We start from the raw sequence: 18,424 nt of genomic DNA, 5'->3' as shown, positions 1-18,424 counted from the left end.
CAATAAATAAAATTTAGGAGTTGGTATAAAGGACATATGATTTCCTTGTGGTAGAGTGTGGTATTGCATGGTTTTATGTGAAACATGAGTATGTGAGCTTATATGTCAGATCCAATGAATCTATTAAAGAATATTTTTTGATTAGAGAAGTGTATGGTACAACTAATGAAAATTTAGTCAAGAATAGAAAAAAACTTGAGGTATGTCTATATTATTCAGTATGGATAGTGTAAAGACTATTTTGATAATGGGTCATTTTGTCTTCCCATAAACTCCTAACAAGGTTGACACAACTCCTAACAAGGTTGAAATCTTCTAACATGGATTCAAAGTATCCTAAAAAGGACTTATATGTACTAATTTTATTTCATTGACTCCTAATAATAGGATCCATCATCTTACAAGGAGCTTATATATTAATAAATCTTTTTTGTGCGTACCATTGATGTTTTCCTCCTAATCAAGGGTTTCCCTAGTGATGTAAGCATCATTATAAAACCCCAAGAACCCCTAAATCAGTCATGGAGTTCCATAATAAATATAATTTATTCAATATCATAGAGGAATCAATACATATTTCCTAATACAATCATCCATCAAATCACCATTATCAAATATAAAATCAATCTTGAAAACATAGACTTCAATTTTGCCATTCGAAATAGACCTGCATACAAAGATTCATAACTTTTTAATAATATATTATTTATTCAATTAAACCATCCACATTAGGTAAAATTATGTTTCTAATAACATATCCAAAACTTAGAAACATCCCAAGAGTATGATCCAAAGTTATGGCCTATACACTGAGACCCATTTTCTATGACTCCGTTGAGGATGGTTAAAAACCAAGTTTCACTAACATGGATATAACTTATACAAAAATTAACAAAAATGTACCAAATAAATTTTATTATAAATTTGATTCATTCCTTTGTCCAAAAATAAAATTTTCCTCCCTTCAAACAAAAATTAAACATTTGTACATGTTGCTTCAATATGACTGTAATTTGAAAATTCAAAAAAAAAGTCATCCATAGAATGGTCTTGACTTTCTGAAATCTACATAAAATAAACTCAAACCAAAAGAAATTTAAGGGTTATTCATATTTCCACTCTACTATATCAATAATACATCATTTTCAGGTTGTACATGGATGTACAAAGGCTAAAAACAATATGAGAATTAAAAAGCCAATCGAAACAACAAGTTAGAATCACTCTAAATTTGCTTCAAATGTTACTAATTTCTTCCATTCTGATTTGGTTCTACCTTAAAATCAATTTTATAGTTCCATGGTCATTTTATACCTTCCAAATACAAACCATAACCTTTGGCTTTCCTTTTTCAACATTAATGCAATTTTACATTGCTGCATTTTTTGCAATTCTTCACCATCTTGAAAGCTTTTGAGACTTTTAAAAAATGCGATGCCACGAATTTAAATAAACATTAAATAAATATTGAAATTAACATTTAATAATTTTTTACATGGTTATTATCCTCTCAAGGGTCATTTTACAACTTTTGACATGTTAAACAAATTAGGACCTTAGCTATGACAATGTGGACAACATTACATTTTTGTGACAACTTTTCTTTTCAATTGGACTCTATTACATAGAATCACATTGAAACATATATGGATGAACATAAATAATTAAAGGAAAAATCATGATATCATTTAATTATATGATGGCTAGGATCTTTTGTACCATACTCTCAACCTAGAAATGTTTCCATGTCCCATGGAAATGTGGTGGTGATAACCTCCAAAAGAAGCTTTGCCTCTTTGCCTCGATCTACCTTTAATTTCTTTTATGTTCTTTCTATCCAAAAACTATGATTCTAATCAATGGAATTTAAGTGGCTTCCTCCAACGTACCATAAGTATCATAAGTTCACTCCTCCATGGTACACCAAACACAAACAACTTTCCTCAACTAAGAGTCCTCTCTTTTCTCTCTCCCTAGGTCTTTTGGCAACAAAAATGGAGCTTATTCTAAGGCCCTTAGACCATTTCCTATGGCTCCTTAGGTAGACCTCCATGTCCTCCCCTTTGTAGCGAGTGAACATGCACCTGCAACCAAAACTCAATAAGAAGAATCAAATATCCATCTTCTTTCCAACAAGGTCCTAGTGTGAATCCTTCCCACTCTCAAGAGCTTCTATCTTTGATACAAATATGGTGTTATTATGCATGGTTATCTTCTTATGGTTTTTGCATAAATTTTGATTAAATGTTTCAGATTTAATAAGGTTAATAAGAGTTGTTTTGTGGATTTTGGGTCCTTTATCTTTGTGGACTTTACATTCTAACAACACACACACACACACACACACACACACAAACATACACACACAAAATAAAAATAAAAATAAAAGATTGTGAATGTCTTCCTTCATAAGAATGCGGGTGCACCTGTAAGCTTTTAGAATAAAATGAATGTCTTTTGCTATGGAAAATCATATTTTTATTATTTGTATTTTTGTCTTTCACTCACAATATAAGCTTTTTACTTTTTATTTGTGTTATCTTATGTTAGGAAGGTTGTACATGATCAATTATAATGCTAGAATTACATTTTTAATTTGAATCACAAAGTTCATTCATCAAGACCCATCTAGATTAAAAATGAAATAGTAAAGAATAAAGAAGAAAAGTTAAATAATTCTAGATTCATGTACAAATGTCTATAGAAGAATCCAATAAAAATTGATGTTTGGTGTTGTATAGCTTTCTTGGATAAAATGCCTAACCATTTTAAATTAACTATTGTGTAATTTTTCATTTTGTTTTGGATAAAATGCCTAACCAAATTAAATTAACATAAATATCAATAGTATATTTTGAAACATATGAGGCAAGCCTATAACCTAGTAGCAGAAATCACATGGAATTTAGCCTAGAATAGTAAAAATTAGCCAAGACTAGGAAAGTAACATCCTCACATATCTAAGGTATATCTAGGAGACGTGGAGGGTTTAATTGATTCTTCTTCTTGCTAATATGTTTAAGGTTCAGTTCTAGACCTTGGAAAGGTCAAACTATCTATAATATCTTCTTTGGTCTCCTTCTCTTTACAACACATAGAAATAAATACATGGTGAAAAGTGGTATTATAAAATGTGTTTCATAAGAGGTTGGGATCAATAATCAGAATGCCATATCAAGAAATTTCTCCATGACACCATCCTTGAGAAGAAATGTTATCAAATAATGAAGTATCCTCTAAAGGAACCATTGCCTCAAAACTAGAAGTATTTCTCACATAAGAACAAGAATATGATATTATTGAATAGAAAAATAATATAGCTATAAAAATAACATCCCTATAATAAATGGGATCATGCACATATGGATTATAAGAACAAGCTTTAGAACAATTGTGAAATTAGTGTGTGTAGTATTTCTTTTTGGTTATGCATATTCACAATTCCAATAAGAAGAAATAAGAGAACATTTCCATTAAGATAAGATATTTAGTTATATAAAAATTTTCAAGACTCATTATTATTGATTTTGAGAAGAGAGAATATAGTTATATTATGAAATACGATACAACTAATTGTACTCAACAAGATATTTCCAAAATAGCGTAGGGATTAGCTACATTGAGTTCCTTGAGGACAACATCACAGAAAAGGCTTAAGGGCATGATCTATAAACTATGAGAGAAACCCTACTAAAGATTGGCATTCAAGCAATCTGATTACATCTAAGCATCCTTCCTAAATTTAATAATAAGATTAACTTGGATATCTTATTTAGTTTATAAATATTTATACATAGTTATTGACCTAAATTATAATAATATGAATTAAAATAAATATATATAATTCAATATAAATTAATAATGTAGGTTAATTTATGTTGAAATAGTCTAGATTGCAAGGGCACGATATACTTTGTCAATCTCAAATTTAATTTTAATTCAAGCTTGAATCATCAATTTAAGGTCCATATTTATAAGTAAATTTTAATATCATCCCATGTAATATGGTGTAATATATATGGAAACTCAAAAGGAATTCAAATTAATATGTGTGAGTTGACAATCGATATTATTTAAGTGATATAGCTTATGACTTATGAGTTATCAATTGTGAAATGTGTTCTCAATTATGTACTTAAGTTTGTGTATTTTTAATAAATTTTTGGGTGTAATATAACCATCAAAATGCAATAGAACCTAGGTTTCCTAAACGTAGGTGAACTCAAAGACATCCAAGCCTAGAACCAAAACCCATGCCAAATTCTACCTATATGGTGACATTTTCAACAAAACCCTAGCAAATAAGCTCATAAAGAATGATAATAATGAAAATTTTGAACAATTTATTAACCACTTGAAATATTGTCAACAAGAATGTAGACAGATGGAAACAAAAAGCTTCCATATGGTTTAGTTCACAACACTTTTGTTTCAATAACCTAAAGAACTTGATGGATTTAAAATAAATTCATACAATGGTTTTTTTTATCTTACCAATGATAATAGATGAACTAAGAATCCTAAAAACTAGTTTTTATTAACACTTACCTCAAGGGCTCTATGGATCATAAAAGAACCCATCACTTTCTCCTTGGATAGAAGGTATGTTAAAATTTATCGCCACGTGTCGAAGTTACTTGTCCATAGACTTCTCTTTCTTCCCAACATTTTTTGTACCATTTATTTTGCATTCATTTAAGCAAGACAAGTTTTGTATTAAAAAATATTATTAGTAGAAGCTGCATCCTTGTGTGCAATGGGTAAGCTAAAGAGTTGTGGAACATCAATTTATAATTTTTTTTGTTTCTTCTTTTGCATATATTAATGAAGTGCAATGATGAAATGAGAGGCTATAAGGTGCATTAATGAACTAGCTATCTATCTCTCTAACCTTATGAACATTCCTAACTCTTTCTTTCTAACTCTATGTTCTTCTTTACCTATAGATATGCCTCCCTCTTGTTCCTCCTTTCCATGAATATCATGGTAGATATTGTACCATGTTATGGTTTTCATTTCATTAGTATGCATAATATTGTCTATGTTACTTATAAACAAATAATTTTTTAAAGGCCCAATACTTTATAACCTAGGCTTAGATGCTTTAAAATGGATATAACTTTTAGACCTATTATAAATAATTATATTTTAATTGGTATGCTAGATCTATTGGTGCTTATTTGTTTGGATTATTTTTTGGATGATGTGTTAACTAAGTAACCTTGTAAGTAGGATATTTGTGAGAATTACTTATAATATAGTCTTAAAAATAACAATATATACATCATACCACAAAACTTCTTAAATACATTGAAATCTTTTTACCTAGATAGATATCCACCAAAGGGACTTCTAGTTTCTTAAGTACAATCTTCTTCTATGATCTATAATACCATATTTTAGTGTCATTTTCATTCTTATTTTACTTTCTTGCTATTATTGTAAAATATGGTAAAAATTAATAAAATAATTATAATTATAATATTACTATAAAATTAAAATTCATTGATATAAAATATAATATCTAATAATAATTTAAACTATACAATATTATTTGTTAAGAGAATTAAATTTAATTCTCTTACTTTGTATAGATTAATTTCAAATAATGTACTAGTTGACATATATTTGATTAAATTTAAATATATTATATGACCGTTAATTTTTTAATTAAATGACTATCCAATATTTTTGGTCTGCACAAGGGAAAATGGTTAGTGGAACATCTGGCAATCAAATTCTCTTCTATTGTACACATTTTCTTTGACCCTTTCTTCTAATTTATTTTATTTTGAAACCTATTTAAAGCAACTCAAATGATGATTTCAATGAGGATTTGGATTCAATTTGAATAGATTCAAAATAATCTTCACTGCATGCTAGCTATGCAACCACCATTTTAAACTACACTATGATTTATTTCTAATAAATACTAAACCCCTAGAAGTTGGGTCCTCCCCTGTACTTGAATGTTTTATAAATTTTAAGCACTTATTTTAATTTTAATTTCACAAAAATTCTAAGCATTTTGGTTGATTTATAGCATTTGATTACTTCAAATCTTATTAAAAAGGCATTGATCATGGAGAAAGAAGTCTTAAAATAAAAAGAATTTTTTTGAAATATATTTCTATGATTTAAATTTTTTACATATGAGATACTTTTGATAGAGATTCAATTTTTGATATTTATATCATGATTCAACCATGTATGTTTTAGTCAAACTCATTAACTTATGTGTACTTAAACAAGGAGCGTCCTCCAAGTTTAAGCCTAGTTTCCTTGAGAATGTTTTTGAAAATCCTTCAACAATTGTTGTGCCTTAGAAACCATTATTATAAATCTCCTTAAGTTCACTTGTTTATAAGTAGGATGTATTATCTACAACAAGTCAAATTTTAATATGGCTACTAGGATTCATTGTGAATTTTTTTAGTCAAAATCATTGATGCATGTTTACCAAGTAATGGTTCACAAGAAGCCATATCCCATGAGAATGAATGCAATAATTAGTACTCATCAAATCTAGGTGATTCTCATGCCTACCTAGAGGTCAACCATCCTAGTAGTATTCCAACTCAAGCATTCTTAACCACATAATTATATCAAAGATTAAGCACACTTTTCTAGAAACCCCATTTGTAAAACCTTCAACAAGTGTTACACCTTATGAAATATTCTTTTTTTTTAAAATTTTTTTTATGGAGGTCAGCTTTATTCACATAGCCTCTTTGGTTAAGAACAAAAGAGTGAGGGGTATCTATTCTCCCAAACTCGCCCGAGGCACGATCTCGACCTCATCTCTTTTAAGCATCGAGGGGCCTTGCACTCAACAAGACATGATTCTTGGTAGGCTCTTTGTGAGCCTTTCAACTTCACCAGTAGACCAAGGACACTTTGACATGAAATATTCATTCTAAATCTACATAAATGTATAATAATTTTGCTCCAATAGTTTATTATAGTCTACCAAACATTGAACTTATGAAATAATAATTTTTTAAGGAATTAAAGGGCAACAATATAAAGTAAATGAATAACCAATTCCATTTTTGACGAGATTTAGTCACTTGAAGTCATGAATGGGTGAATGTACAAATTTGTGTCACCTTTTAGGGTGACTCATCAAAACTATTGAATTTCAGTATTTCTATCTAAAATCTAATTTTAGTAAAACATATGATCTAGATAAATTCATTCTAGCAAAGTTATATATGTTTGCAAACTTTTCCAATTTGGAATACTTATTAAATGCATGTTTTATACTATTTTGTGTCTAATTACTAAAGTAATAGAATTATTTCTTACAATTGACTTTTTAATAACTTTTACTCTTTTAATGATATTTTTTTAATAACATATAAACATCATTTTACATAGGTCAATGTTAAGAATATTCTCATTTATATTTTATAGCGTTTTACTTAGAAATAGTTTAATTTACTTAAAAAATACAAGTATGTATTATAACACTTGAGAAGATGTTGATTTTGAGAAAGATAAAAATAGTTAATCTATCAAACCAATTTAAAATGAATATGAAATTTTAGAGGAGAGAGTCATCTTCCAAAATATATAAATTTTCTTTTCGTCAGAATAGATTTATTTTGAAAACTATGGTGGGAGATGAAAACTATCAATTTTAGGTGAGTTGAAATTTGAATTGTTATAAAAAAAGAAAATATAGGTCAAAAACCAAATTTTGTTTTTGATTGTTCTAGCTATATATAATAAACCCCTAGAAGTTGGGTGGTCCCCTATACTTGAGTATTTTATAACTTTTAAACACTTATTTTGATTTATATTTCACAAAAATTCTAAGAATTTTGGTTGATTTATAAGCATTCAATTACTTCAAATCTAATTGAAAAAACATCGATAATGGAGAAAGAAGTCTTAAAATAAAAAAAAGGAATTTTTTCGAATATATTTCTGTGATTCAAAATTTGTATGTATGAGATAGTTGCTATATATTTTCTATAGCAACTCAAGTTTTGATATTTATATCATGATTCAACCATGTATGATTTAGTCAACCTCATTAACTTATGTGTTCTTAATCAAAGAGCTTTCTGTAAGGTTAAGCCTAGTTTTCTTGAGAATCTTTTTGAAAAAACTTCAACAACTATTGTGCCTTAGAAACCATTATTATAAATCTCCTTAAGTTCACATGTTTATGAGTTGGAGGTATTATCTACAACAAATCAAATTCTAATATGGCTACTAGGATTCATTGTGTATTTTTTTAGTAAAAATCATTAATGCATGTTTACCAAGTAATGGTTCACAAGAAGCCATATCCCATGAGAATGAATGCAATAATTAGTACTCATCAAGTATAGGTGATTCTCATGCTTACCTAGAGGTCAACCATCCAACTCAAGAATTGTTAACCACATAATTTTATCAAAGATTAAGCAACATTTTCTAGAAACCCCATTTGTAGAACTTTCAACAAGTGTTAAACCTAATGAAATATTCATTCTAAATCTACCTCAACTTATAACAATTTTGCTCCAATAGTTTATTATAGTCTACCATACATTGACCTTATTAAATAAAGTGTTTAGGAAGTAAAGGACAAAAATATAAAATAAATGAACAACCAATTCCATTTTAACGAGATTTAGTTGCTTGAAGTCATGAATGGGTAAACGTACAAATTTGTGTCACCTTTCTGGTTGACTCGTCAAAACTGTTTAATTTTAGTATTTCTATCTTCTTCTTTTTTTTTTCAAACATATGATCTAAATAAATTCATTCTAGCTAAGTTATATATGTTCGCAAACTTTTTTAATTTGGAATACTTATTAAATGCATGTTTTATACTATTTTGTATATAATTACTAAAGCAATAAAATTATTTCCGAAAACATACTTTTTAATAACTTTTACTCTTTTAATATTTATTTGATAACATATAGACACCATTTTATAGAGTTCAATGTTAAGAATATTCTCATTTATATTTTATAGTGTTTTAATTAGAAATAGTTTGTGATGTGAATATCAGGATTTAACTGTGTGATTTTTGAGTCAAACTCGATGACCCATGTTTCATGAGTAGTGATTCAACATGAATCCATCTCTCATGAGAATAAATGGAACACTTAGCACTCATTGGATCTAGGTGATGCTCACAGGGGTGAAGCACCGGGACTTCCCGGGAGGTCACCCATCCCAGTACTACTCCAGCCTGAGTGCGCTTAACTACAGAGTTTCCTCCACAGATAAACCCAAAGCTTGCAACCCCATTTGCAAAACCTTCACCAAGTGTTGTGCCTTATGAACCATTCATTAGGAAGCCCCTTAAGCTCATCAATTGATAAGTAGGAGATGATTTCCACAGCTAGTCAAATTGTGATGTGAATATCAGGATTTAACTGTGTGATTTTTGAGTCAAACTCGATGACCCATGTTTCATGAGTAGTGATTCAACATGAATCCATCTCTCATGAGAATAAATGGAACACTTAGCACTCATTGGATCTAGGTGATGCTCACAGGGGTGAAGCACCGGGACTTCCCGGGAGGTCACCCATCCCAGTACTACTCCAGCCTGAGCGCGCTTAACTACAGAGTTTCCTCCACAGATAAACCCAAAGCTTGCAACCCCATTTGCAACAAGTATGTATTTTAACAAGTATGTATTTTAACACTTGAGAAGATATTGATTTTGAGAAAGATAAAAGTAGTTAATCTTATCAAACAAATTTAAAAAGAATATGACATTTTAGAGGAGAGAGTCCTCTTCCAAAATATATAAATTTTCTTTTGGTTAGAATAGATTTGTTTTGAAAACTATGGTGGGATATGAAAACTATCAATTTCAGGTGAGTTGAAATTTGAATTGTTATAAAAAAGAAAATATTGGTTAAAAACCAATTTTCATTTTTTATTGATCTAGCCATATATGTCATCTATAATATAATTTGAAATAAAAGGGAAACAAATTTATTTCCAAATAGTATTATGGTGGGAGCTAGACCCTCATTTTTAGCTTTTTTAGCAACTAAAATACTATCCTTAAAAACTAGGAAAAAATATCAATTCTTATTCCAAATAATCATTAAAAATAATAATCTTTAAATTTGTCTATTTCTACACATTTGATTAGTTTATGAAATTTTTTAATTTGAAATAATAATACAAGTTTTATGTCAATGAAGTTGAAGAGTTAATACTTGTGTTAACCTTTTCCTTCATAAAATGGTGACATAGGTTTGCGCTTTTACCTAAATAACATTAAAATGTGTTCCATAGACATATGTTCATAAAACATTAGATTTGAGAAAAAGGATATCTTTTGCAATCATAAAGATTGTATTTTCTATGATTATTTTGGCGTCAGAATTTCATCTTTCTTAGCCATTGATTCTAGAAATATACACCGATTTAGTATATGAAACAAAAAGAAATGGTATATAAATCCAAAAAATGAATACATTCAAGTTCTTTCCATTAAAGGTTAATATATTATTTGGGAATTTGAAATGTGTCAATGATATATTTTGGCAAATTGAGCAATAATTTATTGGCTTTACAAGGTAATCATTTCATTGGCCTATGCCTAGACATCTACCTCTATTACATGCGATTTAATAAAGAAGTGCAGGTGTAGATTGTGAGTTGATTTCAATTGTTATGAGTTTTTCCATATGTAAACTCATTACTTCCATACCCTTGAGAATTTATAAAATTATGTGCACCTAGACGTTGATATTTCGTCCCATTGATTAGCTAAGCTATCATATCTCCTAATTTGAAATCTTAATTAAACCATCAACTTTTGAAATAATATCTAAATATAATAAATCAATAATGTTAACGAGTCTAAATATAGACAATCATTTAAGATATTATAATATATAAATAAATACTATTAAATATAATAAAGAATTGTTTAAGTAAGTACATTATTGAAAATCTATTGTTAATATAAAACTTGATGACAATAGAATTAACATAAGTATTATTATAAAAATTAGATAATGTTCTAAATGGAGACATTACAAATGGTATGGTATAGAGCATATTCCTAAGAACCTGAAGATAAAGAAAACATATACGTCTATTATTAATTCTAATCAGCGTTGAAAAGTGTTTGAAGGAATTGACATTAAATAGTAGCAATAAGATATCATTTGCATTATACTGAAGGGCAGCTTAGAGAAATCAACTAGAAAGGCCCTCCGTTGCACAAAACCAAACCAGTATATTCCATAATTTCGGCGAGACTTTTAATACTCAATCATCATTTTCCTATGATAAGTCAGAAATCTTACAAGAATAAAAGCAAAGACGCATGCAAACACAGTGTACTATTCATTATACAATTTCACAAAGCATATCCATGTTCACTTGAGAAAGAGAATTTGATCAATCCACACAATCTAGAATAGAGTCTACGAGATCATCCTTATTACTACAAGAGAACTCATTAAATTATTTCTGCAATCCAATTATATACCAGTTTTACATGATCCCATACCATTGGTTCAGGTGATCTCCACAATTGACTTATTAGTAAGTCAGTCAAACAAAAAATATGTAGATAATTGTAGAGTTTATCAGTATCTTTTTTAGGGTGATCATTCATCGAAAGCCATAATTGCTGGACTGAAATAATCATAGTGGTAATATTTTTTCCTTCAAACTCATACTGCCAGGATACATTGATGCATTTAGCGGCTTGTGTCTAAAGAGATCAATAATCAATAACATTGATGAATTCCTTGACGATCACATTGTAGAAGGCTGAAGGATTAAGACAAAATGATCAGCCACTCCATAAATACTAGTCAAGAATTGTACATACAATCAATGGTCCATACATACTCAGTAGTATGGTCAATAATAGCTCTATGGGCTACCAATATATCATTATATCGTCTTTTCATGTATCTAATCAAAACAACCAAGGAGATTACCAAAGCCACTAGAAAACAATTAGAAGGAATAATGGCAATTAAATATTGGAAAGGTTGCAAAAAATGTGTATTGTCCAATAATGTATACCTAAATTCAACTATTTAAACATATGAGTTTTGTTGTGGGAAGTCAAACCATTAGATGGAAATATATAATTTATATCCACCAATTTAAATGGGAGATTAAGTTGATACCAAAAAGTATCGCAGAAGACCAACAAGCAATGTAAAGATCTATAAAAAGAACTAAGAAAAGGAAAAAGAAAGGAACATTAGATAAGATGAGAGACCACACATGGATAGTAATACATAAATTCATAAATCACCATTTCAAAAAAGAGGTATCTATTGTACTATCTTGTTTGAGTCAGTCATTAGTACTTATAAGATTTTGAATGAATAAGATTTCAGTAACTATATTTACTGAACCTTGTCATTTGTGACAGTGTGAATTAAGAAATGAAATAATTTAAATGTATTTATAAGAACAAATATATATAATTGATAAAGATAATTATATAATCAATATTTTAAGTACATATATATAAAGTTATGAGATTTTATCAATCTAAAATATAAATTTGGTTTATAGTTCTTTGTGATTATATATAATGTAATTTATACATGTGTTATTTTATGTTAGATAAAACATATATATTAAATAAAAAAGAATTAGATGGATACATTATATATTTAGTTTATATGGGAGAATGATCTACTATATATTTATAATAATTATCATACATAAAATAATTCATGTAGAAATGACATCAAAATTATGCATCACTTATGTGATGCATGTTTATTAACATGGTTAGTTAATCCTCACTAATAAAACTAAGTGGGTAGGGAAATTGTGAATGAAAAATAAACTTATTTCTCAATACTCAATTGACCAACAATTACTTATGGAAAAAGGTAACTTTTAATATGTAGACATTATATTGGCAACAAGAAGAGCATTGAATATTGATATATTTGATAACCCTCAAGTTGGAAACTAAGGTATGTATGTATGTGTGTGTGTGTGTGTGTGTGTGTGTGTATTTCATGTCTACAGATTGATATAAAAATAGAATGCTATTTTTATTACATTAAATCATTGTTTCACAAGCTAGTTTAAGCCTTGTGGTGGAATGGACTATTTTGCATCATACAAAGGCACTAAGTAAGGTCTATGGTGGAATGAGCTTGAGATACAACATGCAAAGGCACTGGATAAAGCCTATGGTGGAATGAGCATGAGATACATCATACAAGGGTACTAGGTAAGGCTTGTGGTGGAATGGGCAAGTAAGTTATTTCATACGAAGGAACTATCTTGGAAGTAATGATCATAGTGAGGTAATTACAATAAGGGGGAAGAATGAACTCCACTAGGCACACCACTTCATATGATATTGGGTTGAGGGAGATAGAGGTTCTTGGGTAACAGGGCACCCTATTGTAGTTCTTCCTCTAAACTTAGAAGGATGTATTGATTATCTAAGTATACCACCTTGAAATATTATTAACACTTGTCATAAAGGCCAAGGAGGTCAAAGTTCCATTCTTGGGCTTAGATTGAGATAGTGTAAAAATATTGAAGAAAACAAGCATGTTGTTAAGTAGGCCACCTCGTGTAGATGCCTAATACCTACCACCAAGACCAAGAGGGTCAAAGTCCTACTCTTGGGCTTAGTATGAAATAATCTTGAACCTAATTTACCATGACACAACTATTTGAAATTTATATATGTATAAATAATTTTGTAGCTGCATTGTTCATAATCAAGGAAGTATCCTAAAAAATTATAAATGATAGCTGTTAATTGAGAAATTTCATAACATATGTATTATGTGTTTATATTGTGTATGCTTCATGCCTTCATGTATTCATGTGTCTACATTGTATAGTTTGTGTCTTCATGCATTCGTATATTTACTTTTTGTACACTTTGTGCTTTCTAACACCGAAGTGCATACTCAATTTTTTTTATGTTGACTCTACATAGAAGGATTTATATAAACTATCATTGCTTGAGAACAAGCAATTTTGAGAGGGGGGGCTTGTGATATCCCCTAATTTGAAATCTTTAGTAAACCGTCAACTTTTGAAATAAGATTTAAATATAATAAATTAATATCTTTCAAATATAATAAGTATAAATATACATAATAATTTTAAATATTTTAATATATAGACAAATAAAAGCACAAACCTATGCCACCCTTTTATAAAGGAAAAGGTTAACAAAAGTATAACTCTTCAACTTCATTGACATAAAACCTAGATTCTTATTTAGAATTTGAAAATGATAGAAACTAATGAAATGTGGAGAAATTGAGAAACTTTAAGAAAATAAAATTTTTAATGATTATTTGGAATAAGAATTGATATATTTTCCTAATTTTTAAGGATAAGTTTTGAGTTGCTTAAAAACATTGAAAACGTGGAGTCTAGTTCCCACCATAATACCATATGGAAATAAACCTTTTTCCTTTTATTTCAAATTATGTTATAGATGGTATATATATAGCTCGATGAATCAAAAACTAATTTTTTTTTTTGATCTATATTTTCTCTTTTATAACAATTAAAATTTCAACTCACCTAAAATTGATAGTTTTAATCTCCCACAATAGTTTTCAAAACAAATCTATACAAAAAGGTGATGGAACCTATATTATGACACATAAGATATTGAATGAAATAATTTTAGATGTGTATATAGTAAAAGTTAGATAATGTTCTAATTGGTGATATTACACAAGCCCTCCACATTCATCAATGTTACTAGTAAGATAATCTAAAATACAATAAAATCTTACTTAAACCTCCATAAAGTGGAATACCATACTAGAGGCATGTTTTATAACATGTAGGAAACATTCCTTTGCCTCCATATTTGATCTTCATTCTTTATTTTCACCCACTCTGTCTATAGATATATTCAAGTTTTTTTTGTTGCATCTTACATTTTTATTCAAAATTTTCTATAGAATTTCTTTTAATTTTTTTTTTTATACCCTTTTTTTTTACATTTCTAGTTTCATAATCTTCATGAGGAATTGATCATGGTGTGTGATGTTATGGCATCTTGGCCTAAAGGATACAAAATAATATTAAACCACTATACTTTTATGCACCTTTATTCCAATATAATTGTGAAGAAAAATTGGAGTGAAATTTACCTCTAACTTTGCTAAACATTTGGTCTAAGGAATTGCGCTATATATCATTTGTAGGCATGATATTTACTACTGGTTACTCTGATTAATTCTATACATATTCTTATTGTATTCTATGCATTTTTGCTTTATTTTCTAGGCATCTATTGCTAGATGCAATGATTTTTTCATCACTTCTAGAACATCTACATCATTGAATTCAAACACCTAAGATCTCTTCTAGCACTTTGGTATATGAGTTAACACTATCAAAGTAATAATTCTACTATAACCTAGTATTGAACCATTCTAATTATAAATATTTGAATTCAAATATTAGTTGGAGAACTAATGCATAGGGCTCTAAGATAACCAGTGATTAATCTTCTCTTCCATCACCAATCAGATTGCTTTATTATCAATATTCACATTACTTCTTTTCAATTGAAAGAAATAATCGATTCTTACTAGCACTATTCCTAGTATGTATGCTGGCACATTTCTTTGTCCCAAATAAATGCTCTCATCGGTTTCAATGTAGGAGAAGATGTGAAAATAAAAATAACTATTGGAGTTACCATTATTTTAGGTGAAGGTAGCGTGTTTCTGCATCAAGAGGTAGACTATCAAAGTTTTGGACTTATCATTTTGGTAGGTTCTCATCTTTGCATGGTGACAACACTTGACATGGTTGCATGTTTCTTTGGCTTGCATGTTACACATGTGCGTTGTTTTTGTTGTCACTATGCAATTTGATTTTATACACAGGGCATGATAAAAGAATGCTTAACCAAATGAAAAGTATTTAACAAATTACTCAACTTTCATAGTGAATGGTTCTAGAAGTGGAGGAAAGTAATTCATTATAGATTCAAATGAAGAAAAATATGCATTTCCATATGCACTGTGGATTTTCACACTAGGGAGGATAGAAGCATGGACAAAAAGCTCTTAGATATTCTGCATTTAGAGGGAGCTCAGTGGGTTAGCTACACTCTATATAAATGGGATATAATGTTTCAAGACAAATTATAACTTAAATGAATAGAGGTACGATGTATCTAATAAAATGATTGTAAATGGTATAATGCATCTAAAATGCATCTTTATTTTTATTGGGAACCAATTTCTATTTGTGTTCCAGTATAACATTCTAAATCATATTATTCTAGCCCAATTCCATTACTGGGAGCCTCTCTACCCATTCTCACAATCTTACATCTGTGCCCACTCATTTTCTTTTCTCATTTTTTGTTTGTCCAATCTTATATTTTTAAAGCATTCTTATTAAGAAAATAAAAAGAACAGGAAAAATCAAACTTGAATTTTCTCGATAGGCTTTGAAATTGCCCAAAAGATTTCAAAATGAATGGAATAGTAGCTTAGTCAAGATGAAACAAGAAGATTCCATATGCTTCAAGAATAAATGCTAATGATGATTCAAGGTTTGTATGAGGTTCTTAGTTAAAATAGGACTTATGTCATTGTGAATGATTTAATACTATTATTCATTAGTATTTATTGTTTCTTATGTCGATTTCTTTTTTTCAAAATATCAGCAGGGTTTTCAAAATTCAAATTTTTGGGTTGGAGTCAATTTTAGGAACATCTTAAGATCAGTTTGGGAAACCTAATTGAGGTCATTATTTAAAAACATTAGTATTCTTGGAAAATATTTCTTGCCAAATTGTTATGTTACTTTATTTTTATTATTTCCGATGTCATTCTGAGGGGGTGAGTGTCATTTCGAGGCATTGAGTAGAAAAGATTTAATTTTTGTAATGTAGTAATGGACTTGATTAACAACATGGTTTCTAGGTTGCACAGAGACATGACACTGATTAGGAATATTGTGGAAAATTTAGACAACTATTGCAAATGAATATTTTTTTTTATTGTTGAGAAGCAACTGGAACAAGCATTTTGTGATAGTGCATTGTATTATGCTCATGCATTACACTATTATGCTCTAAAATAATAACACACAACAATATACATGTCTATTTCTATCTCAACCACACCAAATTGTGTAGGACTAGAATTCATACAAGTGACCAACAAAGATTTTCTTGAATGAGTTACAAAATGACCTTTAAAAGGATTTATTCTCCATTTCCTGTATGTTGGAAAAATTAGTGGTAGGTCAATCATCTTTGGCTTTGGACAGTCTATAGTCCTAAACTATTAGGAAAATACATTGTGAGTGTCTTCCACACAAAGTTCAATACTAACTATCATTTTATCTTTCCAATCATAATTGATGTAATTGGGAAACAGGGAAGAAACATTGATAGGTAAAATTATAAAAGTTTTTATACACTTGGTAACCTATTGGATCATTAGACAACTTTTAACATTCTATAAGATTTGGTGGAGGTAGAACTACAATGAGTTATTAATAAAATATTCCTCAACTGAATATTGTACTTTTTCCCTAAATTGAAATCTTAAATTTGATTAATTAATTAATTGAGATCTCAATTCATTAAAATTAAAAATAATTGAGACTACTAAAAAATACATGCATCTTAAAATATTAATAATTTAATCTAAGTTGTACTCTTTAAAATTCTATAACATTAGGTGGAGCCACAATTACGATGATTGATTCTTGAGATATTCCTAGATTGAATATTGTGCTTTTAATTAAGAGTAATGAAAAAATCATGAATTTAATGAATTATTGATTTAATATAAGTTTGTATTTTTTTAAGTTTTATTATATAATGATTTTCTTATTATATTTTAATTTTAGAAAACTTAACTTTAAGTCGTGTGACATCTAGATAAGACAACTTGTAACTTATATAGATATGAGAAGTGAGGGAAACATTACTATTGCACAGAATGTTCACAGTACACTTGAGGGTAACGACCTACAGAGTTGGTAGACTTACCTTTACAATAGTAGTTCTCCAAAGATTGGCGTAATGTTAAGTAAAATTTTAGTTCATTTTGTATGCCAAGTTTTGTAGTCAAGGTAGAGAAATATGGATAGTGTTAGAAAATAATCATAAAATCTCAAAAAAAAAAGCCATATAAGCCTAGTTCAAGAAGTCTATCAACTTAAACGAATTCAATTTCAAACAATTTGTTATTGATGGTAAATTCTGGAGGAAGAATATTGTGATGGAACTAATGTTGTGAACATAATCCAAATATAAAGAAATGCAAGTTGTTGGTTTGCATCCATCACTCAATTTCTAAACCCTTCACTGGAGATGCACACAAGTGAATAAAGCCTTGTGGTTGTTTACCCACTAACAAAAAAATCCATCATTCATACTACATTTATTTTAATTCCTCTATTTTCAAAGGGATTTCTATGTACCCTTTATTTTCTC

This window comes from Cupressus sempervirens, chromosome 4 (assembly GCF_028749045.1).
Source record: "Cupressus sempervirens isolate cs-2001-9-10 chromosome 4, ASM2874904v1, whole genome shotgun sequence".
NCBI lineage: Eukaryota > Viridiplantae > Streptophyta > Pinopsida > Cupressales > Cupressaceae > Cupressus > Cupressus sempervirens.
The sequence above is the reverse complement of the archived record's forward strand: the minus strand, read 5'-3'. Positions refer to the sequence as shown.